The sequence below is a fragment of the Natrix helvetica genome (genome assembly GCF_964273705.1).
Source record: "Natrix helvetica genome assembly, chromosome: 1".
NCBI classification, from domain to species: domain Eukaryota; kingdom Metazoa; phylum Chordata; class Lepidosauria; order Squamata; family Natricidae; genus Natrix; species Natrix helvetica.
In genome coordinates this window covers 336,833,587-336,852,958 of record NC_138548.1, presented here as the reverse complement: position 1 = coordinate 336,852,958, position 19,372 = coordinate 336,833,587, and the positions used below count along the sequence as shown (strand labels likewise).

The 19,372-nt window shown below is 45.3% G+C and overlaps 1 protein-coding gene across 1 annotated transcript in view; it reads right to left on the bottom strand.

Moving 5' to 3' along the window:
* FHIT (fragile histidine triad diadenosine triphosphatase) overlaps positions 1 to 19,372 on the bottom strand; it is a 1,079,102-nt gene that overhangs the window by 1,044,486 nt on the left and 15,244 nt on the right. The window lies entirely within an intron of this gene.

The following is a 19,372-nucleotide window of genomic DNA, read 5'->3' as shown; positions in this document are numbered from 1 at the left end:
TCCGGCCGCGCCCCGGGAGCTGCGGAGGGTGGAGGCAGAAATGTTGTCGGCGCTGCCGGATGACAAAGGCACAAAAGCGACTGGGGAACGATGAGAACCTTCCTGCCTCTGCTGGATTTCGCGCGCTCCTCGCGACTGCATATTGTAGTCGCGAGGAGCGCGCAAAGTCCAGCAGAGGCAGGAAGGTTCTCGGCGTTCCCCAGTCGCTTTCGAGGACTGCGGAGCGCGAGCCGGCGGAGCACGCTCAGGAAGGCGGGGAATGGGAGCACGTGTGCTGGAGGCTGAGGCAGCCTGAGCCTCCAGCACACGTGGTCCCATTCCCCGCCTTCCTGATGACATCACCAGCCTCACCAGCCATAAACCTCACCGCACATTACTGCTTTACAATAATCCACCCAGAACGTGATTAAGGCATAGGTTACCTTGAATGGGGGCATCCAATCCAGGAAATGGGACCTTGAATCTTAAAATACTTGTAATTGACTAGCACTGATGATGTTACCTAGTTTGGGTAATGAAATGTCCACCAGACAACATCCAAGCTCAGAAAGTACCAAGGACTACTCCTGCTTGTAATATATTATCTTCTCAGGAAATCATAAATACCAGGATTAAAATATTCATATCCTTTGACTAACATGCAACTTCAGGCAAGAAATGAAAATGTAATTCATGTATGTATGCATGCGTGTAAGTATGAATGTATGTAACCTGTTTTCCCCAAAATAAGACCTCCCTGGATAATAAGCCCAATCCGGCTTTTGAGCGCATGCGCTAAAATAAGTCCTGCCCGAAAATAAGCCCTGCCCAAAAATATTGCAACACAGCAGCAGCCATGAGGTGACCACGCTCACTGCGTCCTGTACCTCAAAAATAATAAGACCTCCCCGAAAATAAGGCCAAGCGTTTATTTCAGGGGTCAAAAGAAAATAAGACCCTGTCTTATTTTCGGGGAAACAGTGTGTGAGTGTGTGTGTGTGCTGCACACACACACATACATGGACACACAGACACACACACACGGACACGGACACACATTCCCATTAGGATAAATAGAAAAATCTTCCCAGATGCAACTTTATGTCCTAACCCATGTGAAATTTATTTTGTCCTTAGAGATAAACCAGTTCGCAGGATGCTTCCACTGTTGAACAGGTTTTATACACTACATCAATGTTTTTGGAACAACAGATGCTGTAGCATCTTTTCCATTTGCTGTCAATATTTCTGGTCCATTTCATTTGCTATTTTTATGGTCAGTGCAATGAGAGTACAAGAATTTTTTTAAAAACAGAGAAATAGAAAAGAGAGAGAAGAGAGACAGGAGAGAGAAATACCTGTTTGAAAGTAAGTGCTACTGACAAATATAATGGGACTGATAAATCTTTCTCCTGCCAGCACTAGACATGAACAAGGAGTTTTACCAACCAATCAGTCCACGCAGGCCCAGAAGACCCAGGAGACAGCAGTCTAGCTGTACCAGAAAGCCACATGTACTATGCAATGGGACGCTACAGATGCCAAACAGGTTGCTACTGGGGACAACTCCAGAGAAAAATAAAAAGGAATAGAATTGCAATGGGAATTAAAATGCACCATATTGATGATAGTATGGTAAACCATACTGAACATATATACATCGCAAGAGATGCAGTGGCTCAGTGGCTAAGATGCTGACCTTGTCGAGCAGAAAGGTCGGCAGTTCAGTGGTTCGAATCCCTAGTGCCGCATAATGGAATGAGCTCCCATTACTTGTCCCAGCTTCTGCCAACCTAGCACTTCGAAAGTACGTAAAAATGCAAGTAGAAAAATAGGAACCATCTTTGGTGGGAAGGTAACAGCGTTCCGTGCGCCTTCGCCATTTAGTCATGCCGGTCACATGACCAAGGAGATGTCTTCGGACAGTGCTGGCTCTTCGGCTTTGAAACGGAGATAAGCACTGGCCCCTAGAGTCTGGAACGACTAGCACTCATGTGCGAGGGGAATCTTTACCTTTACCTATGGTAAACTAGCACTGCTTCAATTTGTATGGCAAACCTCCTCTTTACCACTCAAAAATATGAAGATAAAATGAAAATTGCTGTAGGAAGCCCCTCCCCCCATTAAAATATTCTTTTTTCTTACTACTAAAAAGAGCCAGAATAGAATATTCCCCCTAAAGGAGAAACAGGGGGAAATCTTAACAAAGGCAGAAAGCAGCCCCAGTCTTCAAGCTATAGGAAAACAGCCTCAAGCAGAAGCATGAAGGGACAAGTCATTAGGAGATTTTTTTTTATCCATTGAGAAAGATTGGGCCACTCCATTCAGAGACTCCAAATAAGCAAGACAATTAGGCAAGACAAAAGTTGACAAGATTAGGTCAGACAAACACCTAGGTATTTGCATTTCCCCTTTTGCCTGTAGAGCCAACTATGACCCCTATATGACCCCACAGGAATCTGACAACAGTCATTAGAATATTAAATGACATGTTCTTGCACAGGAATAGGCATCTCAATCACGAAGCCCCAAAGAATGTATAAATCTCAACCCCATTTTGACAGCCACTCCAGAAACATGCTGTTGTTACTGACGTTTCTGGAAAATCAAATAAACAGACACCTTCTTTCCTGCAGCCAGCCTAATTTTGTAACAGCATTAATGTTCCCATGAAGATGCTGGGAACATTACAACATGTTGGTAAGGGAGGACGACTCATTCGCCTCTACTAATGCAAAACATTACAAATAAACGATGTGTTCCACCTAAATTGCTTGTAGGTCATGGTGTGTGTGTCTGTGCCTGTATGTATCTGTGAGTGTGACAGAGATACTAGAAATATTTATTACTTAGATGTGTACCTCCTGTTTCCTCCAAGAACTCTGAATGCATTTGCTCCCCGAGGATTTCTCTATAAGATCCCCAAGAGAAAATAACCCAAAGGTGTTTTTTCAAGAGGCAATGGGACTTTCTTGTTTTTCTTTGAAGATGTTTTGTCTTCAAAACGTTTCAAGATGTTTCATCTTGAAAAAGCACCTTTGGGACAATCATGACCTGGATGACTGAGAATCTCCAAAGATAAGAGAAAATGACTGATTCAAAAATCATAAAGCATGATTCATAGCTGAGCATAGAACTAAAATGTAACCACTCTGGTCATTATTCAACTCTATAACTTCTATATTACTATGTAAAGAATTCGTAAGCCACCATAATTCAGGATATTGTGTCAAAACGTGGGGTCTTCTCAAATGGTAGCCATAACATATAGAATGCCCTATATTTAATCAATACTAATATTTTAAATATTAGGGATGCGGTGACTCAGTGGCTAAGATGTTGAGCTTGTCAATCAGAAAGGTCGGCAGTTCAGCAGTTTGCATCCCCAGTGCTGCAGAATGGAGTGAGCTCCCGTTACTTGTCCCAGCTTCTGCCAACCTAGCAGTTCGAAAGCATGTAAAAATGCAAGTAGAAAAATAGAAACTACCTTTGGTGGGAAGGAAACAGCATTCCGTGCTCCTTTGGCATTTAGTCATGCTGGTCACATGACCACGGAGACATCTTCCGACAGCGCTGGCTCCTTAGAAATGAAGATGAACACTGCCCCCTAGAGTCAGGAATGACTAGCATGCATGTGTGGGAGAACCTTTACCTTTAATATTTTAAATACAGATATTGTAAAAAGAAATGCCCATCCTCCTCCTCCTTTGATCTGATACCCTTCAGATATGCTGCATTTCAGCTGCCATAATATATGCAAATAACATTTTGAAATATATAAAGATTTCCATACATCTCATCTCAATAATCCTTAAACTCCCATTCCCCTCCCCCCCAAATCACACATTGCTTTAATCCATGTTTTGTATTTATGCATGGTTTGTTAAAGAAGCTGTAACAGTGGAATCCACGCAATATTGCGAAGTAAGCTACAAACAAAACACAACACTTTTTTTTTAGTATATATGAGTGTTAACAGTTATCCATTCTGGGAAAAAAACAATGTTTTCTACTAATCAAAAGATGAAGCAATATGTTTTTCCTTGGCAGAGATTTTGGGATATTTTATAATAATATTTTATACTGCATCTGATTATACTACAATATTATTATGTTGCATTTTTTAGTGAACAGGTACCTATCTAAAGTTCATATATAAGGTAGACTTTTATTTCTGTTTTAGCTTGCCTGTTTTGTTGGTTACCTTTTCTCTTTCCCTTTTCTGGCTTCTAGCATTCTGTTTCCATGCCAGAGAACCGCAAAATAATCCATTCTTATACATCCTTCAAAAAAATATTTGGGTGCTGTGATTTGTCTATAGCCTTGAAAGATAAGAATCATGCAAGCCACAGGATTCCCTGTGACATTCTATGGAAACAAAACTTGGACTTTGAAGAGTCAAGATAAGACGACTATTGACACTTTTGAACTTTCTCAGGAGGGAACATTCTGAAAATATTATGGACAGCTAAGAAAACAAACCTCTGGATGACTGAATAAGTCAACCCAAAGTTCTCACTTGAGACATAAATGACCAGGATCAAATTATCCTGATTTGGACTATGGGAAGTTACACCCACCCCTCTCCTAGAAAAATGAAATATTTTAGGAAATATTAAAAAGGACAGAATATTTCCTCTAAAAGGGAGGCAGAAACTCAGTCCCCCCACCTTTGTCAATGGACCATTAAGGCCTGAACCAGTCTATTCTATATAACAAAGATCTACCTCCTTCAGGCAGAGCCATAATAGGAGTTGCCAAAGTCCTTTCATTACATCATCACCTAGCAAGAGTCAACTAAGCTTGGGACTCAGGACAGCCTACAGAGTTGCTCCTGCATGGCTCCATGGGCTATCTGACAACCAATCAGAATACAACCTTAAATTCAAAGCCCAACAGAGGGCATAAATATCTCTCTTTCTCCAGTCTAGGTGCCTTTTTGCCCGGGACCTCAAACCATGTGGTCCTGTCCACCATTAAAACCATCTTTCCAAACAGACACCATTGTTTCCAGTGTCTTTCTCCCCACTTGGAATTGAACACAGATGAACATTTCTTCCAACAGGACCCAGCTACAGAAAAAGGCTCTAATGCTGGGAAAAGTAGTAGAAAAGAGAAAAGGAGGATAACCAGCAGCAAATTGAATGGACCCAGTTCCAGCAATAATGAGTGCACCGCTGGGAGATCTGAAAGACCAGAGTAGGGATCATAATGGACAAAATCCACTATATGGTTGCTAGGAGCCAACACCAACTTGATGGCACATAATAATAATAATAATAATAATAAACTCCAGTACAGAAAGGTTTTCCAAATGAAAAGAAGCAAGACAGATGGCAATGAGTCTGTGTTATTTGGCCGCCTATTTGTTTCCTAACAGGTATCCAAATTATTTTTAAGTATGATGGCTCTTCCCCAAAGAAAAATACTAATTATTCGTTCAAAAGAAGGACTAATAAGCACTTTGCCTTCCCTCTCCAATAGCTTTATCGAATCTATCTAAACAATCAGCATGAAGTCTTTTGTTACCATATATCGAAGCCTCTATCTAAATATATGGACTGAAAGTTCAAGTTAATTACAGAAAAGTAGGAGCCACCTGGATCTTGAAGGGGGGAAAAACCTTATTCTAAGGACACACACTGTGACAAAGAAGTTGTGTTTCTGGGATCCCAACAGATGGTATTATTTACCATCAAGAAACCTGGAGTTTGCCAATCTTTTGAGATCAAATTGGCTAGGCAGGTACTAAGGAGATGGGCAGTCCAATCTACGCCATGCAGGACTTTATAAATAACAACCAGGACCTTTAATCATATCTGGAAACAAATTTGGCAGTCATTGGCGCTCACAAAGCAGAGACATTACATGGGCATGCACATCACTGCCTATGCATTCTGGACCAGTTGAAGTTTCCAGCTGGTCCTCAAGGGCAGCCCCATGTAGAGCTCATTGCAACAGACAACGGTGCATGTTTGTTTTCTGTGTTGACTGGATTCATCATCTGTTAACTATTATGTAGCTTGTTATTTATTTATTTTACTGTTTATATTGTAAGAATCAATGAAGCACCTAAATCAAACTAATAAAGCATGTTTCTGTAATACAATATCCACTTCAGATTATATAGATTTAGCAAGAGCAAGAGCATTTAGACTTACATACCACTTCACAGTGCTTTACAGCCCTCTCTAAGCGGTTTACAAAGTCAGTCTATTGCCCCCAACAAGTCAGTCTATTGCCCCCAACAATCTGAGTCCTCATTTTACCAACCTCAGATGGAAGGCTGAGTCAACCTTGAGCCTGGTGAGATTTGAACTGCCAACTGGCAGAAGTAGCCTGCAGTACTGCATTCTAACCACTGAGCAGTGGTGGGATTAAAAAAAATTACTATCAGTTCTGTGGCGTGACTTGGTGGGTGTGGCATGGGTTTGGTAGGTGTAGCTTGGTGGGCATGGCAGGGAGACAATACTGTAAAATCTCCATTCCTTCCCCACTCCAGGGAAAGGTTACTGCAAAATGCCCATTTCCTCCCCATCAGCTGGGACTCGGGAGGCAGAGAATAGATGGAAGTGGGGCCAGTTGGAGGTGATATTTACCAGTTCTCCGAACTACTCAAAATTTCTGCAGACCAGTTCTCCAGAACTGGTCAGAACCTGCTGAATACCACCTCTCATTTGGAGTATATTAGCACCTGTGCTTTGGCAAAAGCCACGGACCAAGTAATACACGTCTGTTTAGGCACCCAGTGGTGCCCCCAGGCAAAGGAGGAAGGAATCTTTACAGCCCAGAATAACAAACCTACACACTCTTTATAATTAGCATTAGGTTTATATTACATTGCAGCCACACCACTAATGCTACAGGTGCATAGCATTAATATACAGAGTTACAGAGAAAACTGATGGACCAACTGAGAGTTTTGGGGAATCAAATACTCCAACAAATTAATTGTAAAGAACAGAACTGGTCTTTGATCATAATTTCCTTCTTCTAGCAGCTCTGTTCATGACAGATGCTTCTGTGCCTCTCTGAATGTTGACATGGAGACAGAGCCCCTCTCAAGGGTTGGGTAGGTAAGTCTCAAGAGCCTCAATCTTGTCGGGACATCTCTCCACCCTTACTAAGTCCCTCATTAATTATGTGATGGCGAACCTATGGCACGCGTGCCACAAGTGGCACGTGAAGCCATATCAGCGGGCACACAAACTCTCGCCCTAGCTTGGCTCCAGCGCGCATGCACGTGCTGGCCAGCTGATTTTCAGCTGGCCCACCCATGCTGCCCTTCCCTTCCCAGGAGTCTCCATGCAATGCCAGGTAAGTACAGGGCTCACACGGAGGCTCTGGGAGGGCGTTTTTAGCCTCTGCAGTGCCTCTCGGGGAGGCCATTTTTGCCCTCCCCAGGCTCCTGGGAAGCATCTGGACCATGGAGAGGGCGAAAAACGGGCCTACCAGACACACTGGAAGTCAGGAAGTGGACTGTTTCCAGCCTCTGGAGGGCCTCGGGGGACTAGTGAGGCGGTTTTTGCCCTCCCCAGACTCCAAAAAAGCAGTGCACGCATGCACGGTGCAGTTGGCAAGGGTCACGCATGTACGTGCAGGGGGTACGGGGTGGGGGGGCATTAACTTATGGGTGTGTGCACATGCACGCGCACAATAGCACACACATGTGTGCTTTTGACACCCGAGGGAAAAAAGGTTCACCATCACTGCCCTAATTGAATCCTGCTAATGCCTTATCCAGCAGCAAGTTACAGATACAAGGCTTTGCAATAAATAGCTTTTTTATTATTATTTTCTTCTGAATCCAAGAAACACACCAGAGCATCTCTCTCTCTCTACACCCTAACCCTCTTCTTTGGAGGGGAAAAAAAAAGCTTTAAAAAAAGAGTTAATCATCTAATTCTTACTGTGGCCCACCATTTAACATCCTGGAGTAGTTTTCTGATGAGCTCCAGATAATCTTTTTATCATTTGCATAGCGCGCTGAGTGTTTAATAATGTGTCATCAAGAATCTCTTTCATTAACAGAGGCGGAGGTGGCTTTACAAAGCAAAAAGAAGAAGGTAAACAAGCATTCAGGAAAGAAGTCACCATGACAAAAACCAGCTAAAGGGCAAAAACAGCACACAGAGAGAAACAGTGCCTTTTTTTGGCTTTTTACCATCTATTCTTTAGTAACTTCGACTGTGATATTTCTGGGACACAGCACAGGACAATAGCTGGATGATGCCGATAATCCTTCTCCCTTATAAAAAAATTTCATTACTGCGTGTTATAGCCACAATTCTGGTTCAGAGATGGGAATTGAGGGATGGGTGGCTCAGCTTCCTCCCCCCCCCCTCCATCCTGGAGAAACATCTAAGCCTTTTGCAGACAGACAGACAGACAGACAGACAGACAGACAGACAGACAGACAGACACACACACACACACACACACACACACACACGGTGAAGCTAAGCATTCATGCCAGAATTTGCTTCTGAAAGCTGCAGATGTGCAATATGATGAAAAATCTCTTTGATAAACGGCGAGAAAGAACCGGAGAGGGAGGGGAGAATTCAAAAAGATCACTTTTCTGTATCAGGCCCAGAGATTTGCTTCCCATTCTAATTAACTTTAAATGCTTTGTTGCTTTCTTTCTGAAGTTCTCAGCAGCAATTTGGAAGACGTCTTTAAGTTTTTCTTATTTACCGTTGCGCACGCACACAAATAGAAGTAGAAAGGGAGAAGTTCAAGGAGAACACTTCAATAGTAAATAAATAAAACACTGCCGCTCAAGGACTATTTAAAACTGGCTAAGTATCACTTTCAATTAAAAATGTTTTCCTTGACGTATTTCCCATGGAGTCTTTCAAAGAGCCTAGAAGAGAGGCCATTTTGGTTCCAGCGCGGGGTGACGCCTAGTTTCAAATTCACTACACAAACAGAAGATTGCTGCCAAAATAATATCCATCTTCCTTTTTTAAGGTATGTGTTGTGGTCCGCCAACGGCCAGCAGAACTGGCAGATTTGGACAGTGAGGAGGTTGGGGAGGGACATGGGCCAGTCCTGGAGTCTAGGGAAGGCTCTGATGTGGGCTTTGTGTCAGAGGCAGAGATGGAGCCAGGGCCATATGCCTGTTATTAGCTGCCTTCGGAGTTGGACATCAGTGAGGCAGACGGACAGCTGGAGCCTGTTCCCAGTGTGTGCATGCGCAGAGTTGCCAGACGAACGGAACAGCTAAGGAACAAGGGTCGACTTGAGAGTAAGGCCACAGGTAGACGGTGAATGGACCCTCCCATAGGGAATAAAAGAGGAGCAAAAGGGGAGTGGTGTGTGCAGTAGACAATTAGTTCATTCCTGCATTCTTGCCAAGTATTGCAGCATCTGAATGATATCGGCCTGACCACTCTCCAAACCTGATAAAGGTTGGTAATTGTGAACTGTCTTGAAAGACTGTGGGAGAGGAAAGACTTTGCTGGAGAGGAATTCACTGTAAATTAAATAAAAGGGGTTTATTGGGATGAGGCCTCAGCTTTGTTCTGCTGGGGAAGCCTAGATCAGAAAAGTATGAATGATATTCTACATTGATCAGCCACTTGTCAGAGAAGACCCTTCTTACAGACTGTGCTACGTTCTGATAAGACTATAGTAAAAGAGGAGTAAGGCTATTGGCACCATTTGGCACGATGACTATGCACTGTGTTACTTCTGAATGAAAGGTAGCCTGTATGTCTCTGACTCACTCATAGCTGGGCAACGACAGCAGAAATGGCTGTTGCATTCATTTACTAGTGAGATACCAAATGCAAATAGCTATTTCTGGATAACCAGTGGTAGACACAGGAAGTCTTGACTAGTTTGATGCTTGGAGGATTTGAATTCTTCATAAAATTCTAAAAACCCAGCACCACCTTGATTATGAACGGAGCCTAAGATGGACAGAAAAGTATAAAGTGCCATCAAACATTTCTTACATTCACAAAGACAGGAACACAGTGTAGGAGGTAGGGAGAAACCGTGATGCGACTTTCAAGAATCTTTCTAAGCAATTGGTTCATATGCAGAATATAAGTATAAAGAGGCATAATAAAGTGGTTAACATTGAATCCACATTTCCTCCCCTCATCAGAAGAAGAAACAACCATCTTACCGACCAGGTTGATGTACCCTTTATCTATCTGATTTAAGCATCAATAATGCCTTACTAGTTCCCATCCATCAGCTAGTCTGCTTTTTGTTGAAATTACAGTTAGGTTCCTTTGAGGTTGAGTGTCAAAGACCTTCCCACGACTCAGATATATTATGTGCGCAAAGTCTATCTACTCCACCTACTCAGTGACTAAATTGGGAAAGGCTTTCAGGTTTCTTTGATGTGATCTGTATTTTGTAAATCCATGTTGACTGTAACTCAATAAGCCTCTCTACAACATATTTCTACAGATCGATTCTCTCATTATGGTTTCTAACATTTCAACTGTGATACGAAGCATGATCCAAGAGTGAGAAATACTGCGTACATTCACCCCTCTCTCCAGAATTGGTGGAATTATCTTATTTATTACTACAATTTCAGAGCATTGTTATAGTGGAGAGAGGGAGGGAGGGAGGTCAGTTGGATGATAAATGAGAATGCTTAAATATTTAACTTCAAAAAGATAAAGAAAAGAGAAATTTGGTCAGCAAAGATGACCATACGCAAATAGGAAAAGCTGAAATATTATCTCTGGTATTTAGTTTGGAAGAAAATATAGTTTAAAAATAAAATCATTATTGTGCTTAGTGTTTATATCAAAACATGACAGTGAATCTCAGCTCTCCAATCCTTAATTCCCTAATCAACAATTTGCTGAACTTTGTAGAATAGTCCCAGACACAACTGGGCTGGATTAGGATCATTACTGCAGGCAAGAATGAAGCCTTATAGCTCCTCCTCCTTCCTGGCCTCACAGCTGGACACAAAGAACAGGCAGCAGTTGGTCAAGCTTGCCTTTGCACACAGCTACCTTATGCACTAGTTTCACCCTTTCCTCAACCAGGAAACCCTTCAGACAACCACATGCTCCCTAATGACCTATTGATTGGATTACTACACCATGGCCAACTTGTAGCTGCCCTTGAAGACAATCTGGAAGAGATGACAAGTTCAAAATATAACAGCATGGACACTTTTCACAATGTCTCCCTGTCTTCACTGTTTTGCAAGCTGCATTGGTTACCAGTTGGTTTCCTGTACAATTCAAGGCAACCTGAACATGAGCAGAATGATTTGTTTCACTTGTTTTGAAATGTGTGGCTATAAAAAATGAATGAATCATTGAATGAATCAATCAATCAATCAATCAATCAATGTTGCTGATCATTACTGTAAAAGTCTTTGTAGTCCAGGACCTGGGTCCTTGAAGAAGCATCTATGTCCATTTGCTTCTACCTATCCAGCACGATTAGGCACAGTGTCTGTGCTCTAAGCCCCTTCAGTTAAATTTTAATCATGTTGAGACAATAAATCATATCAAGGAAATGCTCTTTCTTCATTGCACTACCTGCCACAATTTCACCCAAGATGTGCACATGGTTCCTAACTCTAACTGTCAGGAAGTTTCTCCTTAGTTCTAGGTTACTTCTCTCCTTCCATCCATTGCTTCTGGTCCTGCCCTCAGGTCATTTGGAGAATAGCTTGACTCAGTGGTGAAATTCAATTTTTTTTACTACTGGTTCAGTGGTCAGGCTTGGTGGGTGTGGCAGGGGAAGGATACTGCAAAATCTCCATTCCCACCCCACTCCTGGAGGAAGGATATTGCAAAATCTCCATTCCCACCCCACTTTGCGTCCAGCCAGAGGTGGTATTTGCCGGTTCTTCTACTCAACTACTCAAAATTTCCACTACTGGTTCTCCAGAACCTGCTGAATTTCACCCCTGCCGTGACTCCCTCTTTTTGTGGCAACCCCTGAGATATCGGAACACTGTTATCATGTCACTCCCTAGTCTTTCTTTTCAATAAACTAGATATACCCAATTCCAGCAACAGTTCTTTATATGTTTTAGCTCCAGTCAATCTCCATAAATTCCTAGTGAATCTTTTTTGAATGTTATTCATATAGCTTTGCCTGGGCAGCCTTCTCCTTATTCTTCTCATTTATATTGTTTTTAAACACTGCAAATTGTCTAATCTTTGTGGAGTCAGGCAGCCTTGAAATCAAATAAATAAATAAAAAACTGGATTACAAGTGATATCTCTAAGCTAAAGTTTTTAGCTGTTTCACTTCAAACATTCTTAATTAACTGCATTGTTTCGATCACCCTTTTTTAATGATTTCTGTTTAAATAAAGTAGTAATTTATTCTATATCTTGGAGTTTTTAAACTAAATATGAGGACTTGATTGCTGAAGTCATTTCTTTATTGTAAGAGCTACATTACCTGCTGTAAACTTTCCAAGTTTATAGCTCATTCTGTAATCATTTTCTGCACAAATAATTTTATTTTATCTAATCTGATTTTTTAAAAAGAAGTAACAAAGATATTACAAGGCAATATCCATACCAATTCCAGCCACTTACCTATTAAAAAACGGTCTAACAAAATTAACAAAAAGATGGAGAACACGGGTAAGTTCTATTGCAGCTTCTTAAATTTCTTTCCTTATTTTAATTTAGCCTCCATAATGAGCCCATTAAATCCATCATCTTCTCTCTTTTTTTCCCCCAACAAGAAGGGGCAGTTTTCTTAACTTGACTTCTGGTTTGGCTGTCTGGTAAATAATGGGAGCAAATGTTATTAAGGCTTCTGTCCTGCGACAGGTTGGAGCCGGCTTCTTACTTTTATTTTTCAGTGGAGAGATTATTGGACAAAACCCAACATTAAGACAGCAGGACAGGATGCATCCGTTTTGATTTGTTAAGCGCAGCAACCTAGATGTTGAGAAGGTTACTTCTGCAGAATTAAGAAAAAGTTTCCTACCACTAAATATACTAGCGTGAAGAGAACAAATCTAAGCTAGGGTCAATCATGGGTAGAGCAACATCGGAGAACAGCATTAATCCTCTCCTGGATACAGCCAGGCTCAAAAAACTACCATCCCGTCATTGGTCCCATTGATGTTACTAAGCTTAGCTTATCGCTTTTCTCCTTTCCTGATAGTATCTTCAGATCTTTGTTTCGTAGCACCTCCTTATTCTTATTTCATCTGTAGGAGATGTCCAGGCTGAACCCGAGAGAGGGGTCAAATACATCAGCAGTTTTGAGTCCCTTAGTGCCCACAAGAGATCTACATCCAGCCCACCTTGAAAGCCACTGACTTTAACCTTCATTTTGATCATTAGTAGTTCAGATTCTTGTAGAGAGATTTAGCATACAATAAACCTGTATAGTCATTTGAATTGTCTACACTCCTGATTTTCTGCACTTGACAATTCCATTTTTATAGCCACCCACCTCAACCAAGGTACCTACAACTAACAATTGTCTTCTCTCTAAAGCAGTAGTTCCCAAAGGGGGGCACTTTGATTTTTAATGAGGGCAATTTGAACTTTGTTTAAACCAAGTTAATGGCCTTTTAGGCTTCCTCTGTGTAAGTAGAGTTCACTTTTTGAGTAAAGTAAGAATTATATGTCACAGGAGGGTCATCAGGATTTTAGAGATGTTTAGGTGGGGCATGGCAAAAGAAGGTTGGGAACCACTGCTCTAAAGGGCTATTAATAGACCTGATTTGCTCTTCCTACTCTGCTTCTAGTAGACATTTATACTTGCATATGTCCAATGACATAGCTCTCTTCTGGTAACACAGGCCTGCCATTCTCACCTTTGTCACCCTAAACCAGGCAATGAGTGGGCAAATGCATTCCTGCAACTCTTTCTGGAAGATTGCAGATCCTTCCAAACTCATGCTTCTTTGAATTTAATGGCAAACCACCAATTTACAGTAGTATGGGGTTTTTTTCCAAGAGGAAAATAAAAGGAAGGAAAAAAAGCTTTTTTGGATGTGAAATGAAATGTCTTTAAAGAAAAATGAAGTCCTACTGTCTTTTGAAAAAGCACCTTTGGGGCAACCGTGACTTGCATGACTGGAAATCTCCATAGACAGAAAGAAAAGCTAGTCACTGATGTTTGTGTGTTAAGCCTCTGACATTTACAGCACTATTTAACAAAAAACTATGGAGCCAGGAACCCAAGCATCTTTTTTCTCCACCAACAATTAAAACAAATCTCTTACAAGTATCCTAATGATTTCTGTTTTGTTTTAATTTAGATTGATATAAGCTTGGAAGAAAGATCTGGCCCATTGCCATGATCTGACTAAACTGTTTGGTTATTATTCTACTTATGTTTACTAAGGAAGCGATAAGAGGAATCTAGGTGCCCTATCTAAGGCGTGAACATCAAACCAATAATGAAGAAAGCCAATAACACACAGTAAATCTAAAAATCCCAGCATCAAAATTCATATATACTGTACACTAGAGGCAGATGAGCGGTGTTAAAAAAAAAAACAGAGTCCAAGAGTCAAAGATTAAAGTTTCAGCAAACATGAGTAAATTGAGAATATATTAGGGCAGGAACTGAGGTATTGATTGCATTTGTTTATTCATTCATCATTCATTCCTTCTATCAATTTATATCTTGCCAATTAACATGCTAAACCAATGTTTCTCAACCTTGGCTATTTGAACATGTATGGACCTTAGGTGGATTACATTTATTCAATAGGGTAGGGAATGATTAAAAGCATCACCACAAAACTAAAAACTAGAGAAAATGACCATTGGCTTACCTGAAGGGTCCTTTTCTGTACACCGCGGGAGAGTCCAAGCAATGGGTTAATTCAGTCTGCTTGCCCTTAGGACTGAGGAACTATTTTTCCTTTAGCCACACCTCCTCCTGGTGTGATCAATCCCCCAGAATTCTTAGAAAGAGTCAGTTCGTGCGGATGGAGCGAAGCGTCCAAGATGATGTACTGTTGACACGAAGAACCCGAATCCCGGCCTTGAGAGCCAGGGTGGGTTGGACTCTCCCGCGGTGTACAGAAAAGGACCCTTCAGGTAAGCCAATGGTCATTTTCCTGTACACCGCTTGGAGAGTCCAAGCAATGGGACATACCCAAGTTATTGTCCATCTGGGTGGGCAGAAGAAGGCTCCCGGGATTCGGTCTCTGACACAACCGCCTGGAGCACACGCCTGCCGAAGGACGCCTCAGCCGAGGCGAAAATGTCCAATTTATAGTGTCGCACAAAGGGAGAAGGAGAGGACCACGTAGCGGCCCTGCAGATGTCCAGGATCGAGGCCTGGGTGGCCCAGGCCGCGGAGGTAGCAGCACTTCGTGTGGAGTGTGCGGTGATGCCGCGCGGAACGGCTTTGGATTGGCTTTCATAGGCTGTCGCAATGCAGGCACGAAGCCACCTGCCAATCGTGGAGGAAGAGACCTTCTTCCCTAGGGAACCAGGCTGGAAGGAGAGGAAAAGAGCCTCTGACTTCCTGAACTCCGCAGTACGAGCAATGTAAACCTTCAGGGCCCTCCTGACATCAAGATTGTGCCAGGAGCGCTCTCTGGGATGCGACGGATGAGGACAAAAATTTGGCAACACAATGTCTTGCGCTCTATGGAACCATGAGTTTACTTTGGGGGTAAAGGTCGGGTCCAGTCTCAAAATGACCCTGTCAGGGTGGATGACGCACAAGTCCTGGCGAACAGAAAGAGCCGCCAGTTCCGAAATCCGGCGAGCTGACATGATGGCAATCAAGAAGGCCATCTTCAGCGTCAGGAATCGAAGAGAAGTAGTGCGTAGAGGTTCGAATGGAGGGCCGGAGAGGGCCCGCAGGACCACGGACAGCTGCCAAGTGGGGTAGCGATGAACGGTGGGAGGGCGAAGGTTAGAGGCGCCCTTGAGGAAGAGGCGCACCTTCGGGATTTTGCTGAGAGGCAAAAGATGGTCGCCCGACCAGACGGTGGACAAGGCCGCCACTTGGCGTCGAAGGGTGTTCGGGGCCAGGCCCTTGTTAAGTCCCGCTTGAAGAAAGTAGGACTCTGGAAACAGGCGCGGTCGTCGGCTCGATGAGCAGCTCCTCACACCACTTTGCGAAGGCGGCCCAGGACGCATCATAAATCCTGGTGGTTGAAGGGCGTCTCGCCGCCTGAATGGTGTTCACTACCTCCTCTGACAGGCCTTGGCCTTTCAGTTGGTCCCCCTCAAGTGCCAGACGGCCTACTGGAGCCACTGGGGCTCTGGATGAACCACGGCCCCCTGGCTGAGGGAGATCTGGTCCGGAGGGATGCGCCATGGAGGAGACACCGACAGGTGGACAAGGTCGGCGAACCACGACCTGCGGGGCCAGTGCGGGGCCACGAGGAGGACTTCCGCTCCCTCTGCGATGACTTTGGAAAGGAATTGAGGAAGGAGAGGCAGGGGAGGGAAGGCATACAGTAGCTCGCGGGGCCACTTGCAACGCAGTGCATCTGTCCCCTCCGCCCCCGGGGTGAAGAACCAGGAGTAGAAGCGGTCGAGCTGCTTGTTGTCCCTGGACGCAAACAGGTCTACGGTCGGATTTCCGAATCTGTCGGACATCTGGTGGAACAGGCGAGGGTCCAGTTTCCACTCCGCAGGATCTATGGTTGTCCTGCTCAACCAGTCTGCCTGTGTGTTGTCCACTCCGGAAATGTGGTCGGAGCGGAGAGATTCCAGATGGTGCTCCGCCCAGCGGCCCAGGGACTCCGCCTCTCTCATCAGTGCTCTGGATCTGGTGCCGCCCTGGCGGTTGATGTGGGCCTTGGTGGCCACATTGTCCGTCATCAGAAGTAAATTTTGACGATGAATGGACCGGCTGAAATGGCGCAGGGCCAGGCGAGCAGCTCTCAGTTCCAGCAGGTTGATGCTGTAGCTGGTTTCCACTTGGGACCACTTGCCCTGGACAACCAGGGAACCCATGTGGGCTCCCCAGCCGGAGAGGCTGGCGTCTGTGGTGATGATTAACCTCTCGGGCTCCTTGAATAGGTGGCCCTCGAGGATGGCCGGAGACACCCACCAGCGGAGAGACCTCTTCACTTCTGGCGTAACTCGAATCGGCCTGGGAGAGTTGCTCCTGGATGCCCTCTGGTGTGGCAGCAGTAGCCACTGAAGCGCCCTGGAATGCAGGCGGGCCCACGGCACGATGGAAATGCAGGAGATCATTTTTCCCAGCAGCTGCGACAGAAGGACCACTGGAGCCTGCCTCAAGCTCATCACCTTGTGGGTCATGGACCTTAGACCGGTCAACCTGTCTCGGGAGAGGAAAACGCTGCACAAGTTGGTATCTATCACCGCCCCCAGGTGTACAAGTCTGTTTGTTGGAGTGAGATGGCTCTTCTCTAGGTTTAGAGTGAAGCCGTGATTTTTGAGGGATCTCATAGTGATTTGGAGATCCCGCAATGCCTGCTGCCTGGACGACGACTGGATAAGGATGTCGTCCAGGTAGCACTGGAGCCTTATGGGCCTGCGTCTTAGCTGGGCCGCCACTACCGCCAGCACTTTGGTAAACGTCCGAGGAGCGGACGAGAGGCCGAATGGGAGAGCTTTGTACTGGAAGTGGCGACCTGCATAATAGAAGCGCAGGAACTTTCTGTGCTGAGGACGGATGGGAATGTGGAGGTATGCCTCTTTGAGATCTATAGATGTGAGTAGATCTCCCTGTCGAATCCCCGCCAGAATGGTCTGCAGTGACTGCATCTTGAACCTCTGGTAGGCGATGTGCCTGTTGAGGTTTTTGAGGTCCAAGATGGCTCTCCACCCCCCTGAGTTCTTTGGCACCAGGAAGAGGATGGAGTAAAACCCCCTCCCCTCTTCGCCCTGGGGAACTGGTTCCACGGCCTTGATGTCTAGGAGATGTCTGACTTCCTGGTCCATACGCTCCCTCTTTTGGGGGCAGAATGGGACTGGGCACCGGATGAAGGTCCGGGGGGGAGGGACAGGAACTCCAGGGAGAGGCCTTCCCTGACTATCTGCAGAACCCAAGCGTCCTCGGTTGTCTGGGCCCAATGGGAGGCAAACAGCTGGAGGCGACCCCCGATGGGCACCGAGCCCGGGCAGTCACTTTGACTTACGGAACGGCCTGTTGGAGGCCCCACCGCGGTTGTACTTGCGGAAGCCGAACTGCTGCCTGCCTCTGTCCCGAAAGGGCGCCCTGTCCTGGGACCTGTCGCCCGGCTGACCGAAGGACCTATTGGAGGGAGAGAAGGAAGAGGCAGAGGTGGCAGGCTCGGAGGCACGAAAGGACTGCCTCCTAGAATAGGGAGCGGTCTTATGTTCCTGCTTCTTGTTTAGACAAGGGAGGATCTTCCTCTTGTCCTTGGACTCGATGAGGAGAGGATCCGGGGACTCGCCAAATAATTTGGACGCCTTAAAGGGGGCGGAAGCCAGTTTCCACTTGTTTTTCTGGTCCGCTTGCCAATGTCGGAGCCAGATTAGCCGGCGAGAAGTGATATTAGAGCCGAGTGCCCTGGAGGCGAATTTAGTGGCATTAAGGGATGCGTCAGCGGCATATTGGGAGGCCACGATTATTTTAGACATGTCCTGGTGGAGGCGGACGTCTCCCGCCGGGAGCTTGGTTAGGAGCTCGTGCAGCCAGATCACAGAAGTCCTATTGAAAAAGGAGGCGGATGAAGAGGCCCTAATGGCCCAGGCAGCCGCCAGGTGGGTCTTGTGGCACGCCTTTTCCACCTTCTTGTCCTCCGCCTTAACGCCTTCCAGAAGGTCGGCCGGTAGGGAGGAGTTAGAAGTGAGAGCAGCGATGGGCGGGTCGACAGTGGGAAGGGCCAGAAGGTCCTCCAGCACTGGCTCCATAGTATAAAGCTTCCTATCTACCCCACTGGGAGAGGACTGCGTGGCTGGTTGAGCCCACTGGCGCTGGATTAGGTCGAGGAACAGCCCCGGGACCGGAACCAGCTCTTGTTGGGGTGCTGGGACATCAAACATGACCGCATTGGGATTAGCCGGAGTGGCATCCGCCGCCGGCGCGGCCGGTTTGGGTTTGATCCCCACCCTGGTGGCAGCCTTGACCTTGTGAAGGACAGATTTGAAAAGGCTGGGCTTGAACAGACCCGCAAAGGCGGGCGCTTCAGGGGGAAGGTCCTCGTCGTCCGAGAGACCTAGCACCTCCGGGTCAGGGTCCTCAATGGCAGAGGCCTCGCTGACCACCGAGGATTCCAGGGAAGGATGGCGAGCACGCTTGCTTGGAGGGGGAGCTGCCTGATCGGGTTTGGAACCCTTAGGGGCCACTGCAGTGGGACTCTTAAATTTCATGGCCTCCGTGATGCCCTTGGCAATGGCACGGGCCATTAGTTCCTGCATGCGGGGAGATAACTCCTCAGAGTCAGAATCAGTATCCAAGCCCTCCTCTAGGGGGGGTGAAGCCTCACCCTGCATGTCATCTATGCTAGCAT